Raw genomic sequence first — 20,517 nt, forward strand, 5'->3', positions numbered from 1 at the left:
ATGAAATGCAAAATCGTACCGACGCTTAATAGTGCGTTGGTTAAATCTAGCACAAAACCGACAACTTGCAATGTCATGGTCAGGGCCTAGGCAAGGAATACAGTAAGAATGAAAATCCTTATGAGGTATTTGCTTCCCACAAGAAACACAATTGTTAACTTTTTCTGACATCGGTCTGGAGCAAGAAAAAAGTTTCCCCAATGGGGTATTTAGCTTTATTGAAGACTTTGGATCTGAAATTCAATTTCAAAAATCTCAGGAGTCGGCCGACCGGCACTTGCGAACTGATTTTGCTTCGGGCACCGCGCGGCAAGAAAGGCTGCATCTTATATACCCCCTGGCGCACTGAAGTCAGGGAAGAGGTGACAGCAACCAACGCCGGACCAGGACTTTGGAATTCAGGCCGACTGCGGGTAGCCTGCCAGCAGGATAACCCAAGTGTAATGACTGAAACAGTGAAACACGATGAACATCAATGGATACTAAAGCATGTCTAATTCTAGCCTGATGAATACAATTCTCTCAAAGGATGTCAGATAGGAATTTTCTATGTGTAAGATGATCCCAACCGAAAGAAGGTAGCCATGGGAACATCAACTCCAATGGTGCAAGCCAAGAGTCCATTGAGACAAGGCCACCAGGCAGCAGCTGTCCTGGCAGAACACATATAATTCCTCCCCTACAAAGCAACCATTGCAACAGCTGCCATCTTGATAAATACTCTGAGAACAGAGGTCATACCACACATCAGCACTGTATATTCAAAGAGGTTCCCACCCATAATAAATTTAAGGAATCTCATGTGTGCAACCAGAGAGTGAACTGTTAGGAGGAGTTAATTTACTTGACATTTGTTTACTGGGAAACCCAACTGGGCCTGAAAGTGGCCTGAGCAGAAAAGCTCCACAATCACAACACTTCAAAAATCAAGTAAAGATATTTAAACTTTAAATCACACAGTATCTTGTTACATTACAAAGCATCAAGTACAAATATTTTAAATCACAAAGTATCATGTTATACTACAAAACATACGAATGAAATTATGTTGTACTGAGAAAAACATAGAACGTATGTTTCACAGTAGAGTGCAATGAACAACAATAACATGAGCTAGAGAAAATGTGAAGAAAAACTCAATAGTCATATTATTTGTTACATAGCATGTGATAAATGAGACCCGAGAAAACTGTAACAACATATTCAAAGATATTAAAGATTACATGATTAGAGACGGCGAGGTGAAAGTGAGTGATGTCTTAGTATGACAGACGTGTTCACATTATGGCTATAGAAGGAAGGAGGGAGAGGAGATTAATGAGAAGAGAGCAGGATAGGGTGTTCCATGCATCACGGCCAGCAACACCAGAAGGGAACTTGAATGAGAAGAGAGCAGGATAGGGTGTTCCATGCATCACGGCCAGCAACACCAGAAGGGAACTTGAATGAGAAGAGAGCAGGATAGGGTGTTCCATGCATCACGGCCAGCAACACCAGAAGGGAACTTGAATGAGAAGAGAGCAGGATAGGGTGTTCCATGCATCACGGCCAGCAACACCAGAAGGGAACTTGAATGAGAAGAGAGTAGGATAGGGTGTTCCATGCATCACGCCAGCAACACCAGAAGGGAACTTGAATGAGAAGAGAGCAGGATAGGGTGTTCCATGCATCACGCCAGCAACACCAGAAGGGAACTTGAATGAGAAGAGAGCAGGATAGGGTGTTCCATGCATCACGGCCAGCAACACCAGAAGGGAACTTGAATGAGAAGAGAGCAGGATAGGGTGTTCCATGCATCATGGCCAGCAACACCAGAAGGGAACTTGAATGAGAAGAGAGCAGGATAGGGTGTTCCATGCATCACGGCCAGCAACACCAGAAGGGAACTTGAATGAGAAGAGAGCAGGATAGGGTGTTCCATGCATCACGGCCAGCAACACCAGAAGGGAACTTGAATGAGAAGAGAGCAGGATAGGGTGTTCCATGCATCACGGCCAGCAACACCAGAAGGGAACTTGAATGAGAAGACAGCAGGATAGGGTGTTCCATGCATCACGGCCAGCAACACCAGAAGGGAACTTGAATGAGAAGACAGCAGGATAGGGTGTTCCATGCATCACGGCCAGCAACACCAGAAGGGAACTTGAATGAGAAGAGAGCAGGATAGGGTGTTCCATGCATCACGGCCAGCAAAGTACAGTTTTGTACCTACCATAAATGTAGATGTCCGATAGGTATGCATCTGCAGTCATAACATATGGGTTGTCCTGCCTCAGGCAGCCCTTCGTTTGGCCGGATTCCAAAGTCTGGGTCTGGCCTCGGCTGATGTCACACTTTCCCCGACGTCATAGCTTCTGGGGTATAAAGGCATCAGCCGACGCCATTTTCCTCAGTGTTTCTTGCCCCAGATGAGTAGCAAATTATATACATATATATATATATATATATATATATATATATATATATATACACACAAACAAACAAATACACCATAATAGATTCCCCCAGTTAGCTGAAAGAGGGGTAAGCACCCTAGGAATACCACAGAGGGGAAGGAGGGTGGGTAATCCTGACTGCAAATGCATACCTATCGGACATCTACATTTATGGTAGGTACAAAACTGTACTATGTCCTTCAAGGATGCATCTGCAGTCATAACATATGGGTAGAATACCATAGCCAATCTGGGGGAGGAGGTACTAAGAGAAGGATGGTGTAGATAAAATCCCCTGCAGAACTGCAGTTGCAAACCCTGCTCGGGATCTGGAGTATAAAGGTAGATTGTAATGCTTGGCAAATGTATGCACGGAGCTCCAAGTAGCAGCTTCTAAAATGTCCTTGGTAGTCACCCTTCGTAGGAAAGCTGTAGTGGTGGCTGTGGCCCTTGTGGAATGAGGCCTGATACTTTCAGGAGCTGTCTTTCCATGAAAAGAGTAGCAAAAACAAATGCAATTTCCTATCCATTTTGAAATTGTCTGTTTGGAAATTGCTCTTCCTTGCACCCCAGTTGCATATGCTACAAAAAGTTGGTCAGTTTTTCTGTTGGTTTTAGTTCTTTCCAGATAGTAGCGTAGCTGTCTGTGTATATCCAAGGTGTGCAAAAGTTTCTCTCCTTTGTTCTGTGGGTTAGGGAAGAAAGTAGGCAAATGAATAGCTTGGTTCAGGGATACCCTGGATACGACTTTTGGCATGAAAGTAGGATTGGTTCTCAGTGACACTCTATCCTGGTGAAAAATAAGAAAAGGCAGCACTGCCATTAGTGCCTGTAACTCGGATACTCTTCTTGCTGAAGTGATTGCCAGAAGGAAAGCAGTTTTCCAAGACAGAAACTGTAGGTCTGCTGATGCTGCTGGTTCAAAAGGAGGTAGTGTCAATTTTTCCAGCACAAAATTGAGATCCCATGCAGGTATAGGGGGTCTCCTTGGAGGTATAACATTTTTGATCCCTCTCAAAAATTGTCTGAGCAGAGGGTGAGAGAAGATAGGTGGATCCATATTGTATTCTGCTGAAATTGCTGAAGCATGAATCTTAATGGAGGAGTAAGACAGGCCATTGTGGAACAATTTTGCTAAGTAGTCTGGGATGTGTGCTAGGTTTGCCACTGAGACATCTGTGCCCTTTGATGTGCTCCAAATGAGGAATCTCTTCCATTTAGCTGAGTATGTCTTCCTTGTGGAAGGTCTGCGAGCCTCCAGGATAATGTCCTTCACCTTCACCCTCTGAGATAAGACAGTTTGGTTTGGTTTTAAGGAATTTTCCAGGCAGTTAGTTGCAATGTTTTCAAGTTTGGATGCAGGGTCTTGAAATTGTTCTGCGTTAGAAGAAGAGGCCATAGGGGAAGAGGCCATGAGTTTGCCTGAGACATGCTTCTCAGTAGCGGATACCAGTGTTGTCTTGGCCAGTCCGGAGCTATTAGTATCACCTTTGGCTGTTCCTCCCTGATCTTCAATAGAACCTTGTACATCAATGGGAGAGGTGGAAAGGCATATACTGTTAGGGCATTCCAGCTGAAAGAGAGAGAGTCCACCCTCCAGGCTTGTGGGTGGCATGACCTTGAGCAGAATTTTTTCAGTTGGTGGTTGAGTGGGGAGGCGAACAGATCTATCTCTGGCATTCCCCATTTCTTTGTTATGAGTTTGAAGATGTCTGGATGCAGCATCCATTCGTGTGCATCCGTGGTAGTTCTGCTTAAACTGTCTGCTAGTGAATTTTCTTTTCCTGGTACGAATTTGGCCTGTAGCTGGATATTGAGATTCAGGCATAGGTTCCACAGATCCGTTGCCATCCGGCATAGAGGGTAGGAATGTGTGCCTCCTTGTTTGTTTATGTACCACATGACCGTGGTGTTGTCTGTCCTTATTAACAGATGTCCTTGCTGGAGGAATGGTTTGAATGCCTCGATTGCATGCCTCACTGCCAGCATTTCCTTTTGGTTTATGGGCATGCTTAGCTGTCCTTGAGGCCATAGGCCTTGGATGCAGTTGTCCTCCATGTGTGCTCCCCATCCTTGGTCAGAGGCGTCCATGGTGATGGTCTGCCTTGTTTTTGGTTTGTTGAAAGGCAACCCTCTGTTGGACTGGCAGGCCTGAGCCCACCACAGGAATTCCTTTTGAAGGCATGGAATGATTGGTATCATGGTTTCTAGGCTGTGACTGTGTTGAGACCATACATTCCTTAGGTACCATTGCAATTTTCTCATATGCAGCCTGGCATGTGGAATTAAGATTATGCAGGATGCCATGTAACCCAGGGCCTGCAGGACTTTCCTTGCAGTAAGCTGAGTTTGTCTTGTTAAATTCATGAAGTAATCTGGAAGTTGTTCTTGTTTTTCTTCTGTGAGAAAAGCCATCTGAGTGATTGTGTCCAGATCCGCACCCAGAAAGGTTATCCTTTGGGATGGCACTAGCCTTGACTTTTGGATGTTGACTGTGTATCCCAAGGCCTGTAGCAGGTGTATGACATAGGCCAAGTCCTTTAACAATTTTTTCTTGTTGTCCGCTTGTATTAGGCAGTCGTCCAGGTATGGATAAATTTGAATTCCCTGAAGTCTGCAATGTGCAATTACTGATGCCAGGCATTTCGTGAATACTCTGGGCGCAGTAGATAAGCCAAAGGGCAATGCTGAGAATTGATAATGCTCTGATCCTGCAAGAAATCTGAGGTGTCTTCTGCAATCTGGTCGGATAGGGACGTGCAGGTATGCCTCCTTGAGATCTAGAGTCACCAGCCAAGACTCCTTGCACAGCATGGGAAGAAGGTGCTGTAGGGTCAGCATTTTGAATTTTGGCACAATGAGGTAAGTGTTGAGCGCGGACAGGTCGAGAATAGGCCTCCATTGGTTTTCTTTTCTTGGTACCAGGAATAATCTGGAGTAAAATCCTTTGCCTTGTTCTGTAGATGGTACCTTTTCTATAGCTTTCATCTGAAGTAGTTTGCTGATTTGTCTTAAAGCCTCTGCCTTCTGGTTTGGTGGAAGGTTTGGCATTCCGCCCCTTTTTGGCAAAGTGTGGAAGTAAAACCTGTATCCTTTGTCTATTGTTTGCAATGTCCATGTATCCTTTGTAATGCAATGCCAGTTTTTCGAGAATAAAGCCAGCTTTCTGCCCAAGGGAGCTTCCAGTTGATCCCTGGTAGGCGGAGTCAGAGTCAAGTCATTGGGTCTGTCCTGTGGTAGTAGTTGTAGCTGTAGCTGTGGCACTACCCTTCTGGTTGGCAGGCTGCCACTGACGGCCCCTGTAGGCACCTCTTGATTGACCTCTGCCTCTAGGGCGTCTGTTCCTGCCCCTCTGTGCTCTGGAGGTGTCTGGAAAAGACCAATTCTTTGTAGGCCAGTTTCTGCTGAACCTCGGAGGTTGGACCTGCAGGAATTCCTTTACTGTTTGCACAGATTTTGCTTTTTCTTCCACCTTCTTTAGAATCTCCTGTGCAGAGGAGCCAAATAAACTTTGTTTCCCCATTGGAGCATCGAGGAGTTTAGCCTTGACAAGGTCTGGCAAAGATTGCTCCTTCAGCCAGCCAGGCCTACGAATTACTGCCCCAGTCATAGCTGATCTAAATGAAGCCTCCAGTGCATCATAGCCACATTTTAAGAAATGATTACTGACCTGCTGAGAGTTGTGTACCAAATCCTGAAGGGATTTATGGTCTAAAGGTTCAGGAGAAGAAAGCTTCTTATTCAGCTGATCTAACAAAAATTCTTGGTACTGTATCATATGGAATTGACAGTTTAATGCCCTGGCAGAAAGAGTAGCAGATGTATATACCTTTTTTCCCCATCTCTCTAATGCTCTAGACTCTCTTTCAGAGGGTAGGGGATTCTTGGCAGTAGCAGCTGCAACCCCTTTATGGCCCTGAGAAATAGTTTCTGGGTCTGCAGCATGGGCTTTGTAGAGGTGGAAGTGAGAATCTGGGACCCTGTAATATCTGTCAGGTTTGGCAGGGGCCGGGGGAAGAGAATCAGGTGCAGTACTGACATCATTGTACACATCATCAATTACAGTTAGTATAGGAGGTATGGCTAAGGGCCTATGCTGGGGCAAATGCAAAAAGGTCCTTAATCTTTTTCTAGAATCAGAGAAATCCTGACCCTGCCATTGAAAGTGCTCCCTCATGGAGTGTAAAGTCTCCCCAAAGGAAAATTCTTCAGGTGGGGAGGCCGAAGGAATAGAATCTTCTGCATCTGAATCCTCATAAGGCGAGTAGGCCCCTTCCTGATGGTCTGACAAATCAGATCCATCCGTGGAGTAATCTGAGGAGAGAGGTTCAGAGGGATCAGCCCTGGGCCTTTTGTCTGGAAGAGGTTGGGAGGCCCTGTCTGGGTGAGGTTGGGAACCCCTAATTAAGGATATAAGGTCCTCAGCAAGACTGTGGATCTGAGAACTGGAGGAAGGCCTCTGGGAAGTAGATTTAGTAGGCAAAATTTTTGAAAGTTTGGCAGCTTTTGCCCTAGAGAAGGCCTTAATAGACATAAAAGCTGGGGGCCTAGCTGCCCCACGTGCTGGAGTAGAAATGTCCAAAGGTATGGTGTCGGACAATTCTTGAGCACTAGCTTCGGTAGGGAGTTCTGAAGCCGACTCAGCCGAGGCCTCTCTGGGCTCGGTAGTCGGAGGTATGGTTTCGGTAGTAGCAATAACCGTGGACTCGGTTTCAGCCGAAACAGAGACACTCGCGGTAGGCCTAGCCGTGGTTTCAGCTGAAACCGCGGGCCGCGAGTGTCGGTCCTTTTCCTTGCGTTTTTTGACCATATGCGAAGTCGGAGTCTCCGACGGCATTTTATATGCAAAAGCGGTTTCAAAAAATTCCTCTACAAACTCCGACCGACGTCTAAGAGTCCGTCGGTTGAAGGAGGCACAGGCTAAACAAGCTGATACGTCGTGGTCTGGGCCTAAGCAAGGAAGGCAGTAAGAATGGAAATCCTTATGAGGTATTTGTTTCCCACAAGTTAAACAATTATTTACTTTGTCTGACATTGGCTGAGGCAAGAAAGAGTCCCCAACGGGGTACTTAGCTTTTTTCGAAGTCTTCGGTAGCTGAAATCTCTGGATCTGCCCGACCGGCACTTGCGAACAGCTTCTGCTTCGGGCACCGCGTGGCAAGAAAGACTGAGGAAAATGGCGTCGGCTGATGCCTTTATACCCCAGAAGCTATGATGTCGGGGAAAGTGAGACATCAGCCGAGGCCAGACCCAGACTTTGGAATCCGGCCGACCGAAGGGCTGCCTGAGGCAGGACAACCCATATGTTATAACTGCAGATGCATCCTTGAAGGACATCACCAGAAGGGAACTTGAATGAGAAGAGAGCAGGATAGGGTGTTCCATGCATCACGGCCAGCAACACCAGAAGGGAACTTGAATGAAAAGAGAGCAGGATAGGGTGTTCCATGCATCACGGCCAGCAACACCAGAAGGGAACTTGAATGAGAAGAGAGCAGGATAGGGTGTTCCATGCATCACGGCCAGCAACACCAGAAGGGAACTTGAATGAGAAGAGAGCAGGATAGGGTGTTCCATGCATCACGGCCAGCAACACCAGAAGGGAACTTGAATGAGAAGAGAGCAGGATAGGGTGTTCCATGCATCACGGCCAGCAACACCAGAAGGGAACTTGAATGAGAAGAGAGCATGATAGGGTGTTCCATGCATCATGGCCAGCAACACCAGAAGGGAACTTGAATGAGAAGAGAGCAGGATAGGGTGTTCCATGCATCATGGCCAGCAACACCAGAAGGGAACTTGCTGCAGAGTCAACATCCAAAACTTTTTCTGCATGTGTTCATTGATGTCTGTGAGGTCCACGAAAAAAAGAAGCCTTTAATCAGCTCTGAAACAAAGAAACAGGCAAGGGTAGAATCACTGGACTTATTCCAAAAATGAAACAATCTACAGCAAAAAGAGTAGAGTCTGGGTCTGTTCCAAGAGATTTGCAGAGATGGTTTGCTACCCTGAAGGAGCCCATTTCTAAGACAGAACCTAGGAGCTCTAAAATTGTCTGCTTGAAAACTCTTCTGAAATCCAATGAGTGTCCTGATGTCCCTTCAAAGTAGAGTCGCCCTGGAGACATCCCCCCTCTCAAAGACAGGTCTAGACAACAGTCAGCACTCTGACTGATGAGCTACTGGAATTCTACTTCTGGGCACCATGGCTGGCACTGCCAGGAAGGAGAAAAAGACTGTCTGATGCAGAATGGCTCTTGGTATGTGAGGGGAACTACTACTTGGGGGGGGGTAGGTAGCTGGGTCTAGAAGATAACAAAGGGAGATTATACACAGCTTCAAAAGCAGTGAGGACCTGTTTCGTCTTCAGAAGGTCACTGAATGGCTCCTGCATGGATTGACCAAGGAGGACTTCCTCTGAAAAAGGGGCATTCATGATGACCTATCTGGGATACTCTACAAGAGTTGGGTAGCACACCCTCACTATCCTAAGCAGGCACATGCCAAAGCTTACTACCCCAGGCACAGTGTCATCACAGTCACAACTCATGGCAGCTCACTGCAAAAGTCCATACTAGCTCCTTCCTGCCCAGAGAGTCGAAGAAATAACTGACACTTGAGCAGATAACAGGGGAAGATGAAGATCTATTCCCCAGTTTTGCAGATGAAGGACTCCCACTAATGCTCCTTGTTGAAAGATTTATTACATGGCAACATGCTGCTCTCTCTTAGCCCTTTGCTGAACTGATCTTGTTAAAAAGAGTCCACATCAGCAAGCCTGGTCAGAATCTCACTCCATCTCGTCTAGGAGATTATACAGTATGTCAGCCTTCTTTGGAACGAAAAAAGCACCACTCTTATCCTCTCTGGCTGCAAAACTGCCATCTTCAATCAGAGGTCTTCATGGAGGGGAGACAGCATTTGGAGAAGGAGGAAGCCTATGTTTTTGATTAGAAGCAGTCATCAAATAGAACTTTCAAAGAAAAAAATGACTGTAAAAAAGCATGCCTCAAATGCAAACTTCATCTTGTATGCAAAGGTGGCTTATATTTAAGGTTTCCTTAAGCAAACAGAAAACAAGCTAACATCAAAGCAGTGTGTGTGTCTGTGTGTGCATGCAGAGTTAAAAATAATAAATGCAGATAAGCACTCTAACAATTTTTTTAACTGACCAAATAAATAAAGCAGAAGACCGTATAGCCAAAGCCAACAAGTAAATGAATAAACAGTCCAGGCAGCAGCATGAAACAGCTAAATAAATAATTTAACAAAGTTCACACAAGCGCTTTGACCCTGACAAATAACTGCAAAAAAATGTTGGTTATTGCTGCTTTGTTCAGCATTTTAAGAGTAAGAAATTATTGTACTTGTTGATTAGTGAGGTATCTGACAAGCTGTGGATGAATTTATTACATAACATGGATTAATACTGCTTTGCTTAGCATTTTAAACATAAAGGGGTATATATTACTTTAAGATCTTTTGGCACGTTTTTTATTAAATAGGGTATTTTAAAAGGAGGGGTATTATGTTTACGTATTTCACTTGAGAAAGCCCTGCATTGAGTCACGGTGAAAGCGCTTGTGTGAACTTTATATTAAATTATTTATTTAGGTGTTTCCTGCTGCTGCCTGGACCGTTTATTTATTTCATTTTTTTAACTGATATCACTTAGTTTGCTGCTGCCTTCATTTTAAACAATTAAGAAAACATTCTTGAATTGAAGTTGCAAATGCATGTTGTAATTAAAATAAAAGACATGGCTTCTAACTCAATTCATGTGTTTCTTAAAGGGAAAACGGGGGCCTCAGCCAGGTCACTGTGGACTTTATCAGCCTCACATTTTCTCCACAAGAGCCATCATCTGTATGGATGCTGTATGGAGGTAAAGTCTCAATATCAATAGCTGTATCAGGGATAATGGCCTTCATGCTCTCGGATGGACTCCTCATAGAAAGTAGAGGGAGAAAAAGGACCCTCACCACCTCTCAAAATACAGAATGGGTGCAAATGGATGAGGTGCTCAGAGTTAAATGTGCAACACATGGATACTGATGTTAGTGTACTGGCACTCAGGAAACTTCAGCAGCCTACATCAGGCCATATTCTCCAAGGATGCTGTCTCACACACATACATGGCCAGGTCCATCAACCTTCAAACAACGGAATGATGTACGTGGTCTTAACAGGGGGCCCTGGTACAGGTGCACCCAGTGGACCCTATTCACTCAGGGTTATTGAGCTCTGTTGGACTTGGGGGGGGGGGTCTTGAATAGGAGAGGACAGGATTTCACAGTTTGGGGTATTACCACCAAGCCATGGCTAATGTACTTGAGGGAACCTTTCCCTGGGAGCAGGTCAGTAATATCTGCTCTAGTCACTTGTACCTGTACTGGGCAATGCCTACAGCCCAGGGCATAATCATAAAGTTGTTGTCAGCTGTGCAGAACTCATATGACTTTTGTCATCTGCTAAAGTGGGGACATTAGTGAACTGGCTCCTTGCTGATGAAGAACCAGGATTGCTGTAGCTAGGAATCAGAAACTGGTCTTTAGAATGAACTTATCTTCGGGATAACTTGACTGACACCTGTCGCCTGTTTACTTCACTTTCTGCCAATGCACTGGCATGGGTCAGTGGTTGTACAAGAGGCCTTCCCAATGATCTCCAAGCCAGACACTCAATATCCACTGTTCTCTGAGAAAAGAGACAGGTCGAGAGCTTCCCTGCCCCCTGCTTCACTGGATGGTCAGGTGCAAATACAGGCATTTATGCTTTATGTCAACTACTTCTCCTAAACAATAAAGACAATACTGGAGTGGGATCTTGAGAAAATAAAATGACAAAATTATAACTTCACCGACTTAGCTGTTTGCTTCTTTTATCTATCTTAATTATTTTTCATTTACCTTAAAAAAAGCAACTGAAGCTTGCATAACACATCACACTTCATTAAACAGTTTACTTGTGATAGTATGCATCATCACAAAACACCTACAGTCTTCCCAACATTTTGATCACCTGATCCCCAACTGTCTAATCCAGATTACTCTATAAGCCTCCAAACTATTCTCACGCTTTCTTGCTTATTCTTCTACTTCTCCTCATTCTTAATGTTCCTTCCCCCTCCAACAATCTCAGCCGAACACCTCACACTCTTCGCCTCGACCTATTTCACAGTTTCCTCACAATCGTCAGAGCCTTCAAACACTAGTCCACAGTCACCATCTTCACAGTTGCTACATCTTCTGCCATTCCATGATTATCTGAAGTTTTACCCAGCTCACCTAGAGCACCCACCTCCCAACTTCTGATTCCTAGACCAACCTTCCACTTCTCAATCCAGCCACCAAACAATGTCCTCCATTCCCCTATCAAAGTCTTTTCTTTACTCTTTCCCATAGTTCATCACTGCAGTCCACAGTTCTTGCATTTCTTTAAAGTCCCATCACAGGTGTAGCCTTCCTTCACCCATCATCCTGAAATCTTTAAAATAATGCTGCATGAAATATTCCCTTCTAAAGCGAATCATCATCTTGTACAACACATTAGCACGTCAGTCACTGTACCCACTCCCTTCATAAGGTACATACTTGCTTTTACCCAACCTTCCCATCTCACTTAAGACATGCTCTCTTCTATCCTTATACCAGCTCACCCCAGGTTTTCTCACCCCTACTTCCTACTTGAAGCCTGAATGATATACCCCAGGTTTCCTTTATTTCTTCTCATCTGCACCTCAGTTCTCCATGGCCTTTCCATACAACTCTCCTCACTGTCTAACAACTCTCTTACCCAACTTCATCCATACCCATGTTCCTGGCTAATCTCCTCCCAATCCTTACACCTAATGTTTCATCCTTCCATACATTCCTCATCCTAATCACACTTCTATCCTCCCATCCAAGGTGAAGCTGCCTAAACTTGCTCAGCAATTCCACAAATTATTTTCTGTGTGAAACTACAACATTTATACTGTAATAGGTCAGGAAATATGAATTCAACTAAAACAAGAACCACAACATGTTTCAGGACTTAAGGAAACAGTTTATTTGTACTGTTGTATTGCCACTTTCTTGAAATGCTTCTCTGAGCAACCAGACCAATTTTTCTTTACTGCTTTAGGTATGTACAGATCTTAATTTAGTTATACCCTTATTCTTAAAATGCTTCTCTGTGCAACATTACATTTTTTTGCAGATTTTATTTCCCTATTTATACAAGTCTGACAGTTGGCTTAGAGGATTAATGAGCTATTAATGACATGTCTCCTGTGGTCCAGTGGTGCAAGGTTTGACTCTCTCAACCTACAATGCCTAAATGTGTGACTGAGCAAATCACTTAACTAAACAATGTTCCTGACTACATCTGAAAAAGTTCCATTGAGATCAGTTCTCTACTCCAGAAAACAAATACAAATAAACTAAAATAAATAAGTAGTCACATCATCTAGTGCTTACATTTTTTATGTTTGCCTACATGCTAAGCACAGGGCAAAGAGCTCCTTGGGTCATTTCTGGGGAAGAAAGAGATAATGGCTTGGCTATGACCCACCATTGCTCATGTTTGATTAGTGGCCTAGACACTAGCAAAGACAGCCTAGGAGGACGGGAGTAAGCAGCAGACAGCAGACTGCCCATCCAGAAAGGAGGAAGGCAATCCAGTCCACTGCATTACTGACTCGCACAGTAACACAGGAGTATGTTAAGCAGCATACACGTAGTCAGGAACATTGTCTAGTTAAGTGATTTGCTCAGAGTCTCACATTTAGTGCTGGCTAACAATGAAAGAAAGAATGAAAGAAAAATAATTTTCCCATTCAAACTAGGCTGTACCCCATAATCCCTCCTGTAGCCTCCACTGTTCTCACAGCTCACCCTCACAACTCGCTGCCTGTTTTCTTACACCTTACACACACCCATACTTCACCCAACCACCCCTTCTCCCATCTTCTTCCTCCCTGCAACTATTCCTCCTCATCTTACCACTTCCTTCCCTTTTATCCAGCAATCTTACTAGATTTCCCACTACTACACATTTCAAATGAGGGAAGTCTCTGCCCCACTCAACCCCTACTTACCACCACCATCTCTCTGACCTGAAAAGCCTGCCCTTTATCATATATATATATATACACATATGAATTCCTTCCCATTCCCTTCTTTGCAAGCTGACTCATACTAAGGAAATCAATATAACTTCAGAATTCTGTCCCCACACATTAGAAAAGTTAGAGAATATACTTTCAATCTTTGGCCCAAAAATCTGGGAATCCATACAAAAACAAATATCTGCCACACTTTCATTCCTCATCTTCAGTGAATATATCAAATCACACTTTTTCGAACAAGCAAAATGTAAATGCTATTTCTAGGTTAGATTTACTTTGTTATAACACAGAATCCTATCCAACTAGACCCCTCATAACATTAGCAATTACCTTGTTTACTAACACAACAATGACATCAATCTATATTGTGTTAGTCAGCCTCCAGTAATTTTCAACCTCTTCTCCAAACAACTGTAACATAGTCCTAACTCACACATAGAAAATGTGAAACCCATTGCTTTATTCCCAGTCTGTTTGCACTGAAATATCCTGCTTGCTGATTTTGCTTTTGCTTTTATATAGGTTCAGAGATATTTATTAGGCAAATGACCTTCAGGGCCTTTATAAGCTTAGCCGTGCAATCCAACTCAATTACATACCTTTTTAACATCTGCATCTAAACTGGAAGGGTATGTTAGTTAGGGGTTGCTAAAAAGTATAAATAACGATACATCTAATAAAATAAATGATCAAAACACTGCTGTGATAAGTAAAGATGAAAAGAATAATTTTGCAAAAGCTTTAATTATTACTTTTTCTCAAGAACATTATTTGTTAAGAGAAATATTTATTAATAATTGGACAATACTTATGGATGACACACAATGTAAAAAGTATATATACCAAAAATAGTTTATAGAAAAGGTAGAAGTTTTAAGGACATACTAAAAACTGAATCCCATATAATAATAAAAAATAGAAATATAGTTAAAGGGATGAATAAATGTGGAGCCTGTAATTGGTGTTTCAAAATTAAAGAAGGACATTCTTTTTATTTAAGAAATAAAAATACTATTTAAAAAGCAAATATAATTGTAAATCTAAAGCAGTAGTATACTTAGCGATGTGTAACTCTTGCCCTATATTTTATATAGGAAAAACAGAGAGAGTGTTATCACAAAGGATCTATGAACATGAATATTCTATAAAGAAAAATAAAACAAATAATGCCTTAGCAAAACATATTATTGAATTCATTAATTATCAGTTTTATTTTACAGTTATTGACCATGTAGAAATAGAAGATAAACGTCCTTGGGGCTTATTTTTAGAACAAAAAGAGTTACAATGGCAAATTAAAGTACAAGCGGATACATGGCCAGGAATTAATGAACGTAGTTCAAAAGCCCCAATTTTAAAACTTAAGGCATTAAACAGAAAGAAAATCAAAGATTAAATTCAATTATATTTATATTTTATTTTTTTATGCATATTATATACAAAAAATTGTTAATTTATTATCCATAATTAATATACAATTTTTATATATAAAATGTCAATAGTACCATTAGAATTTAAAACTATTTTGTGAGGCTGACATCATATATTAATTGATTTTTGAGATATATATATATATATATATATATATATATATGTTTGCAATTTTAAGAATTTTTTAATTAAATAATAATTGACTGTCTAATAGTTAATTATAATAAAATTTGGAAATTTGATTCATAATGGAGGTGTAATTTTAAAACCATAAAGTTTAAATAGATTTAATATAAAGAGAATCATTTTTGATTCTATCTTCCCTTATAGTATCATTAGGCATGCGCGATGTTTCAAGAGCCATATGGCGGGGTTTTTTGAATTACAGGAGATTATAAAAGGAAGTGACGATTTTTAAAACACTGTCTGATGAAGTTTAATATTAATTAAACGAAAGCGCTTACAATACATTTATTTGTGTTCTTGTAATTTCGAAGTTCGTTTCTTGTTTTTGTACAAAATAAATTTAATTAGTCTCCAGCTGGTGGCTTTTTGCTTTGTCATTGAGTACATAGTTTGTTCGTTCTTTTGAGTCATTATTCTGGGTGATGGCAGGGTGCTACTCAGGGCAAGGGTCATACCTGCCTGGGCTACAAGATCGGACAGCTTCTCCATGTCTCTTTTCATGTAGTCCAGGGAGGTACGTCTCAGGTCATTCACACTAACATGGACAATGACAGAGTCATATTTGTACTTGTTGTGAAGTGACCTGCGTGCGTTATGTGGCGGATCCTGGCACCCTACAGGCAGCTGACAATAACTTTCTCCTTGTTTAGCCTGGTGGGTGGAACATCAGTGTGCCTGACTACAGAGTCACCTATGACTAGAGTGTTGTGTACATTGTTATGCCTTATGGGCTGTGGTCGAGTGGCACACTGGTGTTGTAAGCTATGTGACACTTAGGTTGTGACTGGTTTGCATTTCAGCTTCGGAGGTCCTTGTTGCTTGGGCAGGTTACTGTTAAGGGCCTCCACATATGAGGGTTTAGTGTTGCTATGTGTGGGTGGTGGTTTAGAAGGGCTATGTGCTACTTGAGGTGTAGTACGGGTGTTAACCTTCTCCTCGTGACTGTCTAGCACAATCTTGGGTGGAGAAAGCTTTGCTTCCAGTTTGGCTATGTAAGTGCACCTCTCACAGGTTGTAGTGTTGGGGCAATTGCTGCATTGCCCCAGTATGTCCAGATTCACCAGGTGGACAGGAGAAATCACCGGAAGCTAACCCTTGGACATGCCTGGTTTGGTGCTTATTTTGTAAAGTACAAGAGCTGTTTTCCCTTACCTTAGCAAGGTACTTTGCAATTATAGGCTGTTTAGTGCCTATGATTAATCTCTCCTTATTAACAAAGAGAGTTGAGTGCTTGTATCAGTTTAAGGCTTCCTAGTGCTTTCCAGCAGGTTTTAGAGCAAGTGCTAGTCACAGGGAAGATTGGGGATGGTACGGTTTTGTTTTTGTTATTTGTGGTATGAGTTATTTACCCTGGGAATGAAGTGAGGTTTTGAAGCTTTCGTCTCAATGATTTGGTCTTTGATATTGCTCTCTTTCAATGTTTTGAAGTAGACCCCTATACATATATACATGCACACAAACACATACATATACATCTCCAGACAGACAGAGACACACACACACACACACACACTTTTTTTGCAATTTATTAGTTTAGCCAACTGTGGCACAAAACCAGCTTGATATCATCCATCATTAGTGTTACTTTCTTAACATTTAAATGCACTTTGTTCACACCAGTATAAAAATATTACCTGGATTTACTACATGAGCTTAAGCATCATTTACTCAAGACTCTACTCAATACACCTGCCTGATGATAAACTTGCTTGAGATTTGAATACAATACACCAACACAGAGATCCTGCTCTCACATGCCTCATGTGTGTCTGTCTCTACCTATATATATTATATATACACACACATACACATGTAGATGGGTCGACCTCAGAAGACTGAAAACCCAAAAGACTGAATCCCAAAAGACTGAAAATTCAAAATAATGAACACATTTTTAATGCTGGGGCAAGGCTCCCTACACCCCACATGTGGGGGGCTGTGCCCCCACACCCCCTGCTAACTATATATATATATATATATATATATATATATATATATATATATATATATATATACCTATGCACACACACAAAGTCCAAGATTGCACAACAGTGGAGAAGAGGCAAATTCCATCATTCAGTATTTTGAATTTCAGTCTTCTGGGATTCAGTCTTTTGGTTTTTCAGTCTTCTGAAGTAGACCCATATGTAGATGCACACAACACTTGTGAGGTCACAACACACTTTTACATTGAAGTATTTGCAAACTGGTGGTGTGGATTTGGTCTGCTCAATCCTTAATACATACATGAATGTTTCGCTGTGACAATGAAGATGATGAGCAACTGATATGCAACTAAGTCAACCAGACCTGTATAATCCACTAATAATGGCTTCATAACTGTGCACACAACAGTTCACCAGCTGTCCTCTACCCAGGTGCTTTTATTTATTTTTTATTTTTATTTATTTTAGATTTGTTAACCGGGTTAGTCTGGCTGAGCTTTTGGCTCATTTTCAGCAGAGACGCGGGGAGATATGCTCGTCAGGACTAAAAAACAATTTATTACATTTTAGTAACACAGTAGTAACAATCAGCTATAGGATCTTAGAAACAGAGACTTGGAGAGAGAAAAAGCTCCTCAGGCAATTCAATTATACAGAGTATTAACAACTGGCAGAAAAGTATGTGTGTTGTTACAAACAAGGTTTTAAACAATTAGCAGAAGAAAAATGTGACTAGTTACAATATTATTTAAGCTGCTTAGAGCAAAATGAGTTAATAGTTAGGCAGATGCTTATTTAAAGTGGGTAGGATCTAGTTGTATAGGAGTTTGGAAACAAGAAAGGAAAGTAAGAATGGCTAGTAGGGGAGGTTTAGTATAGGAGACAGACTAGACAGGTAGGTTGTTTTGAGACTGTAAGAATTAAGAGTGGTTGGAGATAGAGGTAGAAGAGGCAGGGGAATAGTGTTAGAGATACATTAAAAGTGAGGTGTTGAAATAGGTGAAAGGATGGTGGTTTCAGGGTGGTTGGCTACAGGGGCAAGACCACTTTGTTTTTAGGTACTTCCTTGTGGCTAATTTGAAACTTCTGGTATGCTGGAGGGATTTTATTTCCAAGGGGAGTTGGTTCCAGGATGTAGCTGGGTTATAGTTATAGAGAAGGCAGCCTATTTTGGTTTTGGGTTTGTAGATGTCTAATAGTTCTTGATTTGAGCTGCATAGCATCCTAGCAGGGAAATATTTGGATACGACAGTGGAGAGGCTGGGACAGAAGGAGGGTAGATAGAAGATAGAGTGGATGATTTGTAGTTGGTACAGTTGAGGCAGCTGAGGGAATTCTAGCCAGTCTAGTTGCTGTAGTGCTAAGCAGTGGTGTGACTTGTAGGTTTGGTAAGCCGCAAATCTGGCAATCTTATTATAGGTAGTTTCAAGCTTGGAAATAAGTGTAGAATTTAGGTTTGTGAATATGTGGCAGCTGTACAGGAGTGTTGGGAATAATAAAGCCTGGGAGAGAGTTATTCGGCCAGTGTTAGTTAAGTATTTCTTGCTACGGAAAAGGTGTCCAAGTTTCTGATGAGTTCTTTTTACAGAGTTAGTAATATGGAGATCAAACTTAAGCTGATCATCTACTGTAACACCTAGCAATTTAGTACTAGATTCAGCTGAGATGACAGTGTTGTTGCAGGATAAGATGGTAAATGTACTTTTGAGTGTGGTGATGTTTTTAGGGAGGAAGAGTAGGAGCTTAGTTTTTTTTGGAAAAGTATTAGTTTGTTATCACTAAGCCAAGTCTTAATGGTGTGGAAGGATGCCTGGGTAGTTGAGTGAAGGTCAGCTGGGTTGTCAGCAATGGTTATAACAGTTGAGTCATCAGCATATTGCACAAGAGATGACTGGAGACAAGAGGAGCACAGCAAGTTGGTGAAAATATTAAAGAGTAGTGGTCCAAGTATGGACCCTTGGGTATTCCCATTTGTACAGTGAGAGGGGAGGATAGTGCAGAGAGCCATTTAACTGATTGTTGGCGGGTAGAGAGAGAGCTGGAGAACCACGAGATAGTAGGGGGAGAGAAATGTAAGTTGGTATGTTTATCTAGAAGGAGTGTCAAAGGCTTTAGAAAGGTCAAGGAATAGGCATGAGACAAGTTTACTGTTATCACGAGCTAGGGAGACTGTGTTGATGAATGATATGAGTGCAGTAGTTGTACTATGCTTGGGACGGAAACCATGCTGTGTGGGTGTGAGAAGGTTTTCCTGGTGAAGGTAATGTATTACCTGCTTGTGAATGCATTTCTCTAGGATTTTTGAGAGTGGAGAGAGTATGGCAATCGGTCTGAAGTTGGACATGTCTGAGGATTTGCCCCCTTTGTGAATGGGTAGAGTAAAGAAATTTTTCCATACAGTGGGGACATAGGATTCAGAAATGGATCAGTTGATTAAGATGGATACAGGATAGGCAAGAGGTTCAGAGGTAATCTGCAGGAAGTAAGAGGGTAGCTTGTGAATAGATGGGGCGCAAGGTTTAAGTTTAGAGACTAATGGCTTTACATAGTTAGTTGATAGTGTTTTTAGAGAGGAGGAGTTAGGAGGGTTTGGAAGAGGTATAGAGTTTGTGGGGGTGCTAGTGTTGTTTCTGGGGGGAGAGAGTTTATTATGGAGGTTACTGAGTTTATAAAATGACTGTTACATTTGTTGGCTATTTCTCCAGGTGTTGCATTGGGACATTGGTTAGGAGAGGAAGGGTTTCCTGGATGAAGAGTCTGATTAATAGAGCTCCAGAATTTCTTTGGGTCTGACTTAAGAGTAGAGGGAGAATTGGCACAGAAGTTTATTTTGCCATAATGGATGATTTTTTTAATTTTATTCTGAGTTCTTTATATTTCTGAAGAAGAGAAGGGGTCTTAGTTTTAGTCCACATTTTCCAAATCTTATCCCGGTCTTTCATGAGGGTTCTGTTAGATTTAGTGAGCCAGGGAGCAGTATTAGATTTGATTCTAATCACGTGAAGAGGAGCAAGGGAGTTAAGAATGTTTAGGAATGTAGTGTTGAAGGAGTGGACAGCTTCATCTAAAGGAAGAGTGGTGAGGTAAGACCAGTTAATTTTGGAGAGTTGGTGAATAAAGGAGTTAGGACAGAAATGAGAAAGTGAGCAGGTGGTAATAACTTTGTTAGGTTTGGTATGGTGGGTAGTATGTCTAGTAATTGTTATAGGGCAGTGGTCGCTGAGGGCATTTGGAAGGATTTGGGAATTATGATAGTTTTTAGCTTCCAATGTGTTAAAACCTGCTAAAAAACATTAATCCAGGACAGGTACTTTTTACAGCAGACTCTCATGTAACAGTACCAACCATTAGTTACAGGTGTAGGATTACAGAATCTGCAACTGAGCTACTGCAGTTTGCCACAGATGTTC

At 42.0% G+C, this 20,517-nt stretch overlaps 1 protein-coding gene across 1 annotated transcript in view; it reads right to left on the reverse strand.

The window, feature by feature from the left end:
• Positions 1 to 20,517, reverse strand: part of ERCC2 (ERCC excision repair 2, TFIIH core complex helicase subunit) — a 2,230,202-nt gene that overhangs the window by 1,263,420 nt on the left and 946,265 nt on the right. The gene's annotated exons all lie outside the window — the stretch shown is intronic.

Source organism: Protopterus annectens, chromosome 1.part0, assembly GCF_019279795.1.
Source record: "Protopterus annectens isolate FY-2018-M chromosome 1.part0, PAN1.0, whole genome shotgun sequence".
Lineage (NCBI taxonomy): Eukaryota > Metazoa > Chordata > Ceratodontiformes > Protopteridae > Protopterus > Protopterus annectens.